Below are 7,500 nucleotides of genomic sequence, written 5' to 3'. Positions count from 1 at the left end.
TTCAAGCTGGCCACCCTAGCACCCTCGCCACTTCTTCTTTCCGGTTGTTTTCAATTTTTTCTCTCTCTTTTTCTACTTCTACTTCTACTTCTCCTCCTCTTTCTCTCCTTCTCCTGCTAATTCTAGCCTATATGCCTGATACTCGCTCCCCTTCATGCCATCCCCACCGAGCTCTCTTTTTTCTTCTCCACCTCCTCAAGGAAAACTGCAAGCCCCGCCTACCTCACACCAGCCTGCCGCCTGCACGCTGTTGCCTTTCCACATTGCAACGCTGCGCACTTCTCTCAGCACAGCCAGCACAAGGGTCAGGCAGGCAATGCAAGCCAGCTCTCTCTTCCTTCGCTTTCCACACCAGCCCCAATGCCACAACTTGCATTCATGCGGCGCCTTCAGGCTAGGAGAGAGAACGTCCTGCCGACACACTGGCTTGCGGCCACACGGGCCAGCTGGCGTGCCCATCAAAGTGCAGCACGCCAAGGCACACAACCGTGCTGCGTTGCAAAGGCCCGGCAAAGCTGCAGCAGCTGAATGGCCCGACCAAGCCGCCTGCCTGAGTTGAGCCCGCAGGCAAGTGTTGGGAGGAATGGCGAGGACGCAGAGAGCAGCAAAAGGTTGGCCTGCCTCTGGTGTGGAGAGTGCTTGGCGTGAGCAGTCACTGCTGGCCGCAAAAGCCTACTGCACCTGGTATTGCCAGGCGGTCTCCCATCCAAGTACTAACCAGGCCTGAGTCTGCTTAGCTTCCGAGATCAGACGAGATCGGGCGTTTTCAGACTAGTATGGCCGTAGGCATCTGCAGCACCGTCTTCTCGCCTATTCAAGCTGGCCACCCTAGCACCCTCGCCACTTCTTCTTTCCGGTTGTTTTCAATTTTTTCTCTCTCTTTTTCTACTTCTACTTCTACTTCTCCTCCTCTTTCTCTCCTTCTCCTGCTAATTCTAGCCTATATGCCTGATACTCGCTCCCCTTCATGCCGTCCCCACCTAGCTCTCTTTTTTCTTCTCCACCTCCCCAAGGAAAACTGCAAGCCCCGCCCACCTCACACCAGCCTGCCGCCTGCACGCTGCTGCCTTTCCACATTGCAACGCTGCGCACTTCTCTCAGCACAGCCAGCACAAGGGTCAGGCAGGCAATGCAAGCCAGCTCTCTCTTCCTTCGCTTTCCACACCAGCCCCAATGCCACAACTTGCATTCATGCGGCGCCTTCAGGCTAGGAGAACGTCCTGCCGACACACTGGCTTGCGGCCACACGGGCCAGCTGGCGGGCCCATTAAAGTGCAGCACGCCAAGGCAACCAACCGTGCTGCGTTGCAAAGGTCCGGCAAAGCTGCAGCAGCTGAATGGCCCGACCAAGCCGCCTGCCTGAGTTGAGCCCGCAGGCAAGTGTTGGGAGGAATGGCGAGGACGCAGAGAGCAGCAAAAGGTTGGCCTGCCTCTGGTGTGGAGAGTGCTTGGCGTGAGCAGTCTCTGCTGGCCGCAAAAGCCTACTGCACCTGGTATTCCCAGGCGGTCTCCCATCCAAGTACTAACCAGGCCTGAGTCTGCTTAGCTTCCGAGATCAGACGAGATCGGGCGTTTTCAGACTAGCATGGCCATAAGCATCTGCAGCACCGTCTTCTCACCTATTCAAGCTGGCCACGCTAGCACCCTCGCAACTTCTTCTTTCCGGTTGTTTTCAATTTTTTATCTCTCTTTTTCTACTTCTACTTCTACTTCTCCTCCTCTTTCTCTCCTTCTCCTGCTAATTCTAGCCTATATGCCTGATACTCGCTCCCCTTCATGCCGTCCCCACCTAGCTCTCTTTTTTCTTCTCCACCTCCCCAAGGAAAACTGCAAGCCCCGCCCACCTCACACCAGCCTGCCGCCTGCACGCTGCTGCCTTTCCACATTGCAACGCTGCGCACTTCTCTCAGCACAGCCAGCACAAGGGTCAGGCAGGCAATGCAAGCCAGCTCTCTCTTCCTTCGCTTTCCACACCAGCCCCAATGCCACAACTTGCATTCATGCGGCGCCTTCAGGCTAGGAGAGAGAACGTCCTGCCGACACACTGGCTTGCGGCCACACGGGCCAGCTGGCGTGCCCATCAAAGTGCAGCACGCCAAGGCACACAACCGTGCTGCGTTGCAAAGGCCCGGCAAAGCTGCAGCAGCTGAATGGCCCGACCAAGCCGCCTGCCTGAGTTGAGCCCGCAGGCAAGTGTTGGGAGGAATGGCGAGGACGCAGAGAGCAGCAAAAGGTTGGCCTGCCTCTGGTGTGGAGAGTGCTTGGCGTGAGCAGTCTCTGCTGGCCGCAAAAGCCTACTGCACCTGGTATTCCCAGGCGGCCTCCCATCCAAGTACTAACCAGGCCTGAGTCTGCTTAGCTTCCGAGATCAGACGAGATCGGGCGTTTTCAGACTAGTATGGCCGTAGGCATCTGCAGCACCGTCTTCTCGCCTATTCAAGCTGGCCACCCTAGCACCCTCGCCACTTCTTCTTTCCGGTTGTTTTCAATTTTTTCTCTCTCTTTTTCTACTTCTACTTCTACTTCTCCTCCTCTTTCTCTCCTTCTCCTGCTAATTCTAGCCTATATGCCTGATACTCGCTCCCCTTCATGCCATCCCCACCGAGCTCTCTTTTTTCTTCTCCACCTCCTCAAGGAAAACTGCAAGCCCCGCCTACCTCACACCAGCCTGCCGCCTGCACGCTGCTGCCTTTCCACATTGCAACGCTGCGCACTTCTCTCAGCACAGCCAGCACAAGGGTCAGGCAGGCAATGCAAGCCAGCTCTCTCTTCCTTCGCTTTCCACACCAGCCCCAATGCCACAACTTGCATTCATGCGGCGCCTTCAGGCTAGGAGAGAGAACGTCCTGCCGACACACTGGCTTGCGGCCACACGGGCCAGCTGGCGTGCCCATCAAAGTGCAGCACGCCAAGGCACACAACCGTGCTGCGTTGCAAAGGCCCGGCAAAGCTGCAGCAGCTTAATGGCCCGACCAAGCCGCCTGCCTGAGTTGAGCCCGCAGGCAAGTGTTGGGAGGAATGGCGAGGACGCAGAGAGCAGCAAAAGGTTGGCCTGCCTCTGGTGTGGAGAGTGCTTGGCGTGAGCAGTCACTGCTGGCCGCAAAAGCCTACTGCACCTGGTATTCCCAGGCGGTCTCCCATCCAAGTACTAACCAGGCCTGAGTCTGCTTAGCTTCCGAGATCAGACGAGATCGGGCGTTTTCAGACTAGTATGGCCGTAGGCATCTGCAGCACCGTCTTCTCGCCTATTCAAGCTGGCCACCCTAGCACCCTCGCCACTTCTTCTTTCCGGTTGTTTTCAATTTTTTCTCTCTCTTTTTCTACTTCTACTTCTACTTCTCCTCCTCTTTCTCTCCTTCTCCTGCTAATTCTAGCCTATATGCCTGATACTCGCTCCCCTTCATGCCGTCCCCACCTAGCTCTCTTTTTTCTTCTCCACCTCCCCAAGGAAAACTGCAAGCCCCGCCCACCTCACACCAGCCTGCCGCCTGCACGCTGCTGCCTTTCCACATTGCAACGCTGCGCACTTCTCTCAGCACAGCCAGCACAAGGGTCAGGCAGGCAATGCAAGCCAGCTCTCTCTTCCTTCGCTTTCCACACCAGCCCCAATGCCACAACTTGCATTCATGCGGCGCCTTCAGGCTAGGAGAGAGAACGTCCTGCCGACACACTGGCTTGCGGCCACACGGGCCAGCTGGCGTGCCCATCAAAGTGCAGCACGCCAAGGCACACAACCGTGCTGCGTTGCAAAGGCCCGGCAAAGCTGCAGCAGCTGAATGGCCCGACCAAGCCGCCTGCCTGAGTTGAGCCCGCAGGCAAGTGTTGGGAGGAATGGCGAGGACGCAGAGAGCAGCAAAAGGTTGGCCTGCCTCTGGTGTGGAGAGTGCTTGGCGTGAGCAGTCACTGCTGGCCGCAAAAGCCTACTGCACCTGGTATTCCCAGGCGGTCTCCCATCCAAGTACTAACCAGGCCTGAGTCTGCTTAGCTTCCGAGATCAGACGAGATCGGGCGTTTTCAGACTAGTATGGCCGTAGGCATCTGCAGCACCGTCTTCTCGCCTATTCAAGCTGGCCACCCTAGCACCCTCGCCACTTCTTCTTTCCGGTTGTTTTCAATTTTTTCTCTCTCTTTTTCTACTTCTACTTCTACTTCTCCTCCTCTTTCTCGCCTTCTCCTGCTAATTCTAGCCTATATGCCTGATACTCGCTCCCCTTCATGCCGTCCCCACCGAGCTCTCTTTTTTCTTCTCCACCTCCTCAAGGAAAACTGCAAGCCCCGCCTACCTCACACCAGCCTGCCGCCTGCACGCTGCTGCCTTTCCACATTGCAACGCTGCGCACTTCTCTCAGCACAGCCAGCACAAGGGTCAGGCAGGCAATGCAAGCCAGCTCTCTCTTCCTTCGCTTTCCACACCAGCCCCAATGCCACAACTTGCATTCATGCGGCGCCTTCAGGCTAGGAGAGAGAACGTCCTGCCGACACACTGGCTTGCGGCCACACGGGCCAGCTGGCGTGCCCATCAAAGTGCAGCACGCCAAGGCACACAACCGTGCTGCGTTGCAAAGGCCCGGCAAAGCTGCAGCAGCTTAATGGCCCGACCAAGCCGCCTGCCTGAGTTGAGCCCGCAGGCAAGTGTTGGGAGGAATGGCGAGGACGCAGAGAGCAGCAAAAGGTTGGCCTGCCTCTGGTGTGGAGAGTGCTTGGCGTGAGCAGTCACTGCTGGCCGCAAAAGCCTACTGCACCTGGTATTCCCAGGCGGTCTCCCATCCAAGTACTAACCAGGCCTGAGTCTGCTTAGCTTCCGAGATCAGACGAGATCGGGCGTTTTCAGACTAGTATGGCCGTAGGCATCTGCAGCACCGTCTTCTCGCCTATTCAAGCTGGCCACCCTAGCACCCTCGCCACTTCTTCTTTCCGGTTGTTTTCAATTTTTTCTCTCTCTTTTTCTACTTCTACTTCTACTTCTCCTCCTCTTTCTCTCCTTCTCCTGCTAATTCTAGCCTATATGCCTGATACTCGCTCCCCTTCATGCCGTCCCCACCTAGCTCTCTTTTTTCTTCTCCACCTCCCCAAGGAAAACTGCAAGCCCCGCCCACCTCACACCAGCCTGCCGCCTGCACGCTGCTGCCTTTCCACATTGCAACGCTGCGCACTTCTCTCAGCACAGCCAGCACAAGGGTCAGGCAGGCAATGCAAGCCAGCTCTCTCTTCCTTCGCTTTCCACACCAGCCCCAATGCCACAACTTGCATTCATGCGGCGCCTTCAGGCTAGGAGAGAGAACGTCCTGCCGACACACTGGCTTGCGGCCACACGGGCCAGCTGGCGTGCCCATCAAAGTGCAGCACGCCAAGGCACACAACCGTGCTGCGTTGCAAAGGCCCGGCAAAGCTGCAGCAGCTGAATGGCCCGACCAAGCCGCCTGCCTGAGTTGAGCCCGCAGGCAAGTGTTGGGAGGAATGGCGAGGACGCAGAGAGCAGCAAAAGGTTGGCCTGCCTCTGGTGTGGAGAGTGCTTGGCGTGAGCAGTCACTGCTGGCCGCAAAAGCCTACTGCACCTGGTATTCCCAGGCGGTCTCCCATCCAAGTACTAACCAGGCCTGAGTCTGCTTAGCTTCCGAGATCAGACGAGATCGGGCGTTTTCAGACTAGTATGGCCGTAGGCATCTGCAGCACCGTCTTCTCGCCTATTCAAGCTGGCCACCCTAGCACCCTCGCCACTTCTTCTTTCCGGTTGTTTTCAATTTTTTCTCTCTCTTTTTCTACTTCTACTTCTACTTCTCCTCCTCTTTCTCGCCTTCTCCTGCTAATTCTAGCCTATATGCCTGATACTCGCTCCCCTTCATGCCGTCCCCACCGAGCTCTCTTTTTTCTTCTCCACCTCCTCAAGGAAAACTGCAAGCCCCGCCTACCTCACACCAGCCTGCCGCCTGCACGCTGCTGCCTTTCCACATTGCAACGCTGCGCACTTCTCTCAGCACAGCCAGCACAAGGGTCAGGCAGGCAATGCAAGCCAGCTCTCTCTTCCTTCGCTTTCCACACCAGCCCCAATGCCACAACTTGCATTCATGCGGCGCCTTCAGGCTAGGAGAGAAAACGTCCTGCCGACACACTGGCTTGCGGCCACACGGGCCAGCTGGCGTTCCCATCAAAGTGCAGCACGCCAAGGCACACAACCGTGCTGCGTTGCAAAGGCCCGGCAAAGCTGCAGCAGCTGAATGGCCCGACCAAGCCGCCTGCCTGAGTTGAGCCCGCAGGCAAGTGTTGGGAGGAATGGCGAGGACGCAGAGAGCAGCAAAAGGTTGGCCTGCCTCTGGTGTGGAGAGTGCTTGGCGTGAGCAGTCACTGCTGGCCGCAAAAGCCTACTGCACCTGGTATTCCCAGGCGGTCTCCCATCCAAGTACTAACCAGGCCTGAGTCTGCTTAGCTTCCGAGATCAGACGAGATCGGGCGTTTTCAGACTAGTATGGCCGTAGGCATCTGCAGCACCGTCTTCTCGCCTATTCAAGCTGGCCACCCTAGCACCCTCGCCACTTCTTCTTTCCGGTTGTTTTCAATTTTTTCTCTCTCTTTTTCTACTTCTACTTCTACTTCTCCTCCTCTTTCTCTCCTTCTCCTGCTAATTCTAGCCTATATGCCTGATACTCGCTCCCCTTCATGCCGTCCCCACCTAGCTCTCTTTTTTCTTCTCCACCTCCCCAAGGAAAACTGCAAGCCCCGCCCACCTCACACCAGCCTGCCGCCTGCACGCTGCTGCCTTTCCACATTGCAACGCTGCGCACTTCTCTCAGCACAGCCAGCACAAGGGTCAGGCAGGCAATGCAAGCCAGCTCTCTCTTCCTTCGCTTTCCACACCAGCCCCAATGCCACAACTTGCATTCATGCGGCGCCTTCAGGCTAGGAGAGAGAACGTCCTGCCGACACACTGGCTTGCGGCCACACGGGCCAGCTGGCGTGCCCATCAAAGTGCAGCACGCCAAGGCACACAACCGTGCTGCGTTGCAAAGGCCCGGCAAAGCTGCAGCAGCTGAATGGCCCGACCAAGCCGCCTGCCTGAGTTGAGCCCGCAGGCAAGTGTTGGGAGGAATGGCGAGGACGCAGAGAGCAGCAAAAGGTTGGCCTGCCTCTGGTGTGGAGAGTGCTTGGCGTGAGCAGTCTCTGCTGGCCGCAAAAGCCTACTGCACCTGGTATTCCCAGGCGGTCTCCCATCCAAGTACTAACCAGGCCTGAGTCTGCTTAGCTTCCGAGATCAGACGAGATCGGGCGTTTTCAGACTAGTATGGCCGTAGGCATCTGCAGCACCGTCTTCTCGCCTATTCAAGCTGGCCACCCTAGCACCCTCGCCACTTCTTCTTTCCGGTTGTTTTCAATTTTTTCTCTCTCTTTTTCTACTTCTACTTCTACTTCTCCTCCTCTTTCTCTCCTTCTCCTGCTAATTCTAGCCTATATGCCTGATACTCGCTCCCCTTCATGCCATCCCCACCGAGCTCTCTTTTTTCTTCT

General features: G+C 56.7%; 9 non-coding genes across 9 annotated transcripts; all 9 read right to left on the bottom strand.

The window, feature by feature from the left end:
* Nucleotides 1-669: 669 nt before the first annotated feature.
* On the bottom strand, nt 670-788 carry LOC140414855 (5S ribosomal RNA). The gene has a single exon (XR_011943982.1). It is a non-coding gene; the product is annotated as a 5S ribosomal RNA (ribosomal RNA).
* A 690-nt stretch (nt 789-1,478) lies between these two features.
* Nucleotides 1,479-1,597, bottom strand: LOC140414688 (5S ribosomal RNA). Its single transcript, XR_011943822.1, has one exon. It is a non-coding gene; the product is annotated as a 5S ribosomal RNA (ribosomal RNA).
* A 694-nt stretch (nt 1,598-2,291) lies between these two features.
* On the bottom strand, nt 2,292-2,410 carry LOC140413561 (5S ribosomal RNA). Its single transcript, XR_011942725.1, has one exon. It is a non-coding gene; the product is annotated as a 5S ribosomal RNA (ribosomal RNA).
* A 694-nt stretch (nt 2,411-3,104) lies between these two features.
* LOC140412662 (5S ribosomal RNA) lies at nt 3,105-3,223 on the bottom strand. The gene has a single exon (XR_011941850.1). It is a non-coding gene; the product is annotated as a 5S ribosomal RNA (ribosomal RNA).
* A 694-nt stretch (nt 3,224-3,917) lies between these two features.
* LOC140412661 (5S ribosomal RNA) lies at nt 3,918-4,036 on the bottom strand. The gene has a single exon (XR_011941849.1). It is a non-coding gene; the product is annotated as a 5S ribosomal RNA (ribosomal RNA).
* A 694-nt stretch (nt 4,037-4,730) lies between these two features.
* Nucleotides 4,731-4,849, bottom strand: LOC140412659 (5S ribosomal RNA). Its single transcript, XR_011941847.1, has one exon. It is a non-coding gene; the product is annotated as a 5S ribosomal RNA (ribosomal RNA).
* A 694-nt stretch (nt 4,850-5,543) lies between these two features.
* LOC140412658 (5S ribosomal RNA) lies at nt 5,544-5,662 on the bottom strand. Its single transcript, XR_011941846.1, has one exon. It is a non-coding gene; the product is annotated as a 5S ribosomal RNA (ribosomal RNA).
* A 694-nt stretch (nt 5,663-6,356) lies between these two features.
* Nucleotides 6,357-6,475, bottom strand: LOC140412657 (5S ribosomal RNA). The gene has a single exon (XR_011941845.1). It is a non-coding gene; the product is annotated as a 5S ribosomal RNA (ribosomal RNA).
* A 694-nt stretch (nt 6,476-7,169) lies between these two features.
* On the bottom strand, nt 7,170-7,288 carry LOC140412656 (5S ribosomal RNA). Its single transcript, XR_011941844.1, has one exon. It is a non-coding gene; the product is annotated as a 5S ribosomal RNA (ribosomal RNA).
* Nucleotides 7,289-7,500: the final 212 nt, after the last annotated feature.

Source organism: Scyliorhinus torazame, chromosome 4, assembly GCF_047496885.1.
Source record: "Scyliorhinus torazame isolate Kashiwa2021f chromosome 4, sScyTor2.1, whole genome shotgun sequence".
Classification (NCBI taxonomy): Eukaryota; Metazoa; Chordata; class Chondrichthyes; order Carcharhiniformes; family Scyliorhinidae; genus Scyliorhinus; species Scyliorhinus torazame.
The sequence above is the reverse complement of the archived record's forward strand: the minus strand, read 5'-3'. Positions and strand labels throughout refer to the sequence as shown.